Consider the following 5838-nt stretch of genomic DNA (forward strand, 5'->3'; position numbering starts at 1 on the left):
TTTGCTATTCTGCTTCCCCTCAAGGGTCTTACAGATGCTAATTAAAAACTTTAGGTTAATTAACAAGAGAATGGGAAGACGCTGAGGGGAGAGGAGACTTTTCTTCCCTATTAGGTGGAAACTTTTAAATTGTTCTTAAGAAATAAGGTGAATATTGACTGGGGTGAAACAAAGAGGAATCACAAAGGAGAGTCCTGGGACTTCCCTGGCGAGCCAGTGGTTAAGACTCCGCGCTTCCACTGCAGGGGGCATGGGTTCGATCCCTGGTCAGGAAACTAAGATTCCGCAAGTCACGCGGCGTGGCCAAAAAAAGCACTAGAAATAGATGGAAATTCTGGAATGATAATTAAATAAATAATAGCTTTAAGGAAAAAAAAAAAAAGGGAGAGCCTCGGGGACTCGTCCCAGTAGGGTGGGACTCTTTAGATGGTTATTAAGAAATGGGATGAATAAAATGGACATTGATGGGGTTAAAACAGAGATTTATTTTATTTATTTATTTTGACCGCGCCGTGCGGCTTGCGAGATCTCATTTCCCTGACCAGGGATTGAACCTGGGCCACGGCAGTGAAAGACCAGAATCCTAACCAGTAGGCCACCAAACTCCCCAAAACAAAGGTTTAACATAGCACTACCTAAGGTTGGGTGGGCCAAAAGGACCCCTACTTACCCCCAATATTAAAGGGCCCCAAACAAATCGGCTCTATTTACCCCAGTCTGGAGAAATTTAAAAATCTGGAAAGCAGGACTTCCCTGGTGGCACAGTGGTTAAGAATCCTCCTGCCAATGCAGGGGACACGGGTTCGAGCCCTGGTCCAAGAAGATCCCACATGCCACAGAGCAACTAAGCCCGTGCGCCACAACTACTGAGCCCACGTGCCTAAAGCCCATGCTCTGCAACAAGAGAAGCCACTGCAGTGAGAAGCCCAGGCACCGCAACGAAGTGTAGCCCCCTCTTTCCGCAGCTAGAGAAAGCCCACGAGCAGCAACCAAGACCCAAGGCATCCAAAAATAAATAAATTAATTAAAAAAACAAATCTGGAAAGCAAACATCATAATGAGAAACATGACCAGTAATTGCTTGGGGCAGTACTTAGGCCTATTAATCAAGATAAAGATTGACAAAAGGGTCAGGGGCCCTAGGCTCGACCACTCACTGGGGTCCTAAAGCCTTTTACACAAGAGTGAGTAAAATGGTCAGGGGGTGGAGAAGAGAAGTTTCCAGTACTCATTGATATGAGAATCCCATGAACCCATCTGTGAAGCCCTTACTCAGGCTACAATTAGAAAGAGAGAAAGTAAAAATGTAGTGGTCGATAGAATCCTGAAAGTTGAAATGTGTAAGCAGGTATTATGTCAAGAAGTTGTGTCAGCTTTACCTGAAGGTTTTGTGGGAATGGCTAATTATGTTTGGCTGGGGAACACTTCCCCTCCCTAGTGCTGTAAACTCCAAACCTGTGGAAGAAGTCCTAAGAGAGGCTACACTTAGGAACATAATTGTTGATGGAATTAAGGTAAATGTTTGTAGGAGAACTGGTATTTTGGAACAGGCTTTATGTGAAGTGGTGGTGTGTCTTTTACCTGATTGTGTCATGGGGATGGACATTGTATCTGACTGGGGAATGTTCCCCCCACCGAGGATTGTAGAACAGAAGGCACGTAACTCCACTCCTCGAGCAATATTAATGGCACTTGCTAAATGGGAACCAGTAAGACTGCCTGAGCCCGCACAGCGTGGAATAGAAGCTGGAGTGCCAGCAGGGACAAATCCTCTGTGCCATAGCCCTAAGTGGAATGTAGACTGGGACTTATGGCAAGAGTGCGTGAGCACTCCCGGCAACTGCAGGGACTTGGAACTAGAGAATTCCCATCTGAGGGCTATTTACTACCTTGTTATTGGGCATTATTAATTGAAGCTACCCCTATGACTGAAGGATATAAAATGATCTTGAAACCGGAAATACCCACAATGTCTCGGGTCATGTCAGAAACACTCTAACGGGGATGGAGTGCCCAGAAGAGTTCCAGAACAATATGGAAATGGGTCACACAGGATGTTGTTATTGGGAGAATGCAAGGAGGAGATAGGAGCAGGAAGCCTCTCTTCTCTTAGGATTGACTCTGGAACTGTGTGAGGAGCTGCTGGATTCTGTCGTCACTTGGACAGTGCCCTGTAAACAGCTCTCGACTGACAGAGCTGCTTGGTTTGTGGACAGCAGTTCCACAGTAAATGGACAACGTCCTTGATGGAGGAAGGTAAAAACAAATCAGCTTGGTGGGCTGAATTGCATGTTGATTTCCCAGCAGTGATGGAAGAATTGAGCAGTGGTAAAGCCCCTGTGTTTGGGTTTTTACTGACTCATGGGCAGCAGCCAATGGCCTGGCCATACAGTCAGACAGAGGGCAATGGAAACCTGGCCTATTAAAGGGATGCCCATATGGAAATCACTATGGGACTGTGAGGGGTGCATTAAAGGAGGACGTGTCGATGCTTGTCCGAAGAACCCCCTTCCAGGTTTGGGAGGTGACTGGAATCAACGAGCAGATATTCATCCCTGTGTGCTCGTTGGAGGTGGCCACCTGGGTCTGTGAGATGAGTGGACATGGGGACGCTGCAGCAACACGGAGATGGTCTGGATCTCCACGAAGTCTTCTTGTTCCCTCAGAGGCCCAAGATGCCAATGAGAGCTGTTCTGTCAGCAAGAGAGACAGAGAGTGCGGAGGGCTGCGTGGCAGATTCTGGTGGGAAGGCCTTGACCATAGCTGGCAAGTGAGGCTGAGGCTGGAAGCGCTGGGGGCTCCAAACGGGTCCTGACAGGCACGATGCTGACTCTGGCCTGGGCTGTGCATACCCGGCGGTAGATGCAAATGCTCAGGGTGTCAGGAAAGAACCCAAACACGAGATAGCGCACCAATTTGGACATCCGAGCATCGTTTCTTCAGACCAAGGAGCACAATTCACCAGCTCATAATGTCCAAGGATGGACAGTGAGGTATCCTCTTCAGAGTTTGATAGAGAGTCAAAAGGGGCAGTTAGAACAGTGGTGGTCTATAACGGGGGATAGAAGCCTGAAGGGCTGGCTTCCACGCCTTCACCACTCACATGAGTGGGGCTTTCCTCACTGGGTAGATTTCTCTGTTTTTCTGGTGGATCTGGGGGGAAGAGGAAGGTGCTGGTATTTTTTCTCCCCACATCACTTCAGCTTTTTCTTCTCCCTACTTGATGTAGGGGTCACAGGACCAGGGCTGATTCCTGAGCAAGAAACTGTAACTGTGTTTTTAACCTCTGTGTCAGAATTCCTGAGGGCCTGACGGCGCAGGATGTGCCTTCACCCCATCTGACAAAATTGGGATTAATAGTGAATGCAGCTATATTGCCTGGAGGTAAAGATAGCCCGCTAGTTCTGTGCCTGTGTAACTTTATCTGACTAGATGTGCACTGAGGGGGAGGCGCTTTCTAGACAAGTATTGCTGCCTGCGATCTAGACAAGCACTGTGACCGAACCTAATGTCCCTTCCAAAGGTAGGAAAATTTAGATATAAATGGAGAGAAGGAAAAAATTGTAGCTGAGGGTAAGGGAATGACTAAATAAATGGGTTATGTAATGAGGGACATCCAATATTATGTTAACATCTCAAAAGAGGCTCAGAGCAAGAGGTGATATTGTCTCATACCAGATGCCTGAAAGGATGAAGCCATATACTGCTGGCACCACTCCTGCTTTTGGAACCTGACAAGATCAAATTGAACATTGCAAACCTGAGTGGCCTCTCCCCGTGAGACATTTTCATATGATCTGATGCTGGATTGGGTATTTATTAATGACTGAATGGGATTCTAGTAATGGGCCAGTATCTTTTGACTTTTATGATTGTTTTGCTGTAGGGATCCATATCTGAAGATGGATAGATATCTTTGGTCCCCAATTCTGGCAGTTACTAAAACCTTTGGAACTTCCTAAGTGATGAGAGCCACAAAGGTGTCTTTTATTATGTTAATGATGTGGCTTTTGTACCTAAGAATGGGGGTTGGTTGCCAGGGGGACCAACTTTGATCAGAGGGTTGGAACTTTCAGTCCCACTTCCTGACATCAGGGGAGGAGAGGGGACCTGGAAGTTGAATCCATGGCCAATGGCCAATGACTTAATCGATCGTGCCTGTGTAACGAAGCCTGCATAAACATCTAAAAGTACAGGGTTCAGAGAGCTTCCGGGTTGGTGTACATGTCGAGACATGGGGAGAGGGCTGAGCCTAGGGAGGGCATGGAAACTCTGCACCCTTTCCCCACACCTTGCTCTATGCATCTCCTCCATCTGGCTTCCTGAGTTGTAGCCTTTTATAATAAACCAGTGATCTAGTGAGTAAAATGTTCCTCTGAATTCTTTGAGCTGCCCTAGCAAATTAGTCGACCCCAAGGAGGGGGTTGTTGGAACCAAGCCAGTTGGTCCGAAGTACAGGTCACAACCTGGACTTGGGACTGGTGTCTGAACTGAGTTGCCAAGGAGGGCATGGTTGGGACCTCCAATCTATAGCCAGTTTGTCAGAAGCACAGGTAACAGCCCGGGCTTGTGACGGCATCTGAAGTGGGGGTGGGTTGGAGGCAGTCTTGTAGGACTGAACCGTCAACCTGTGGAATCTGATGCCGTCTCTGGGTAGATGGCGTCAGAACTGAGATGACCTGAGTTGCATTCTTGGACACCCTGCTAGTGTCCGAGAATTGCTTGTTTGTTTGGGGAAACCTCCCCACATTGGAAATTGGATCTCAGTGCACCTAAAAGGCAAGAGTACTAGGAGGGTGCCAATGCCCTTCTCACTACCGGACTCAGTAGAGCTGCCTTAGCCTACATTTCCCATCTGGGACTGCCCTGGGCCCCTTTAGCAGAGGATAACCCAGTGGGGAGAAACCTAGCTGTTCACCCCAAACACCCCACAAACCACCAGGCATCTTCTGCACCCTACTGTCCATGGGGCTACCAGGGCAGGACTAACTGTAATGCCGCAGGAGACACCAAAGGGGTGCCTTCAGAGTGGCAGCAGTGTCTGTGGTGTCCCCTGAGAGTAGTCTCAAAGAGACTGTTGATATGGGCTTGTTCCTGGGCCTATGGCACAGCCCCCTAACTACTCCAGGAAATAATGACAGTAAGTCCACTACATACAAACGAGTTCTGTTCCGAGAGCACGTTTGTAAGTCCAGCAAAGCTAGCCTAGGTACCCAACTAACACAATCGCCTATATAGAACTGTACCGTAATAGGTTTATAATAGTTTTTACACAAATAATACACGAAAAACAAAAAAATTAACATTTTTACTCTTACAGTACAGTACCTTGAAAAGTACAGTAGAGGATGCACGCACGTGACAGTGGACGCCAGACACGTGAATTAGCGTGGAATGCACGTTTGCATCTTTGAAAGTTCGCAACTTAAAGGTTTGTATATAGGGGACTTACTGTAGTTACATTTGGAGGGCTCAGAAGTCCTTGCTTGATGCCGGGGCAGAGCAATTAGGTTACCCATAGCTTTTGTTTTATGCCACTAACAATGGACCCTGTGCCAGTGGGAGTGGCATCTGCAGGAGAAAAGCTAGACCTAGGGGTTTCTTTCAATTACCCCTAGGCATACCTGGGGCTGGGATCCACGGTGTACTTGGCCATGTCAATATCTGGAAAAAAATTTTTTTTCAGGCAGGGGAAACAACAAAGGCCTAAGATCTGAGGTGAGAATATGCTTATCATGCTGAAGGAATGGTCCGAAGGCTGGTTGATTGGAATACAGAGTGAGGGGGGCAAGTGGGATATGGGGTCAGAGATAATGATGGAGATTGGAGAGTACATCA

Source organism: Neophocaena asiaeorientalis, unplaced genomic scaffold (assembly GCF_003031525.2).
Source record: "Neophocaena asiaeorientalis asiaeorientalis breed wild unplaced genomic scaffold, Neophocaena_asiaeorientalis_V1.1 scaffold312, whole genome shotgun sequence".
Lineage (NCBI taxonomy): Eukaryota > Metazoa > Chordata > Mammalia > Artiodactyla > Phocoenidae > Neophocaena > Neophocaena asiaeorientalis.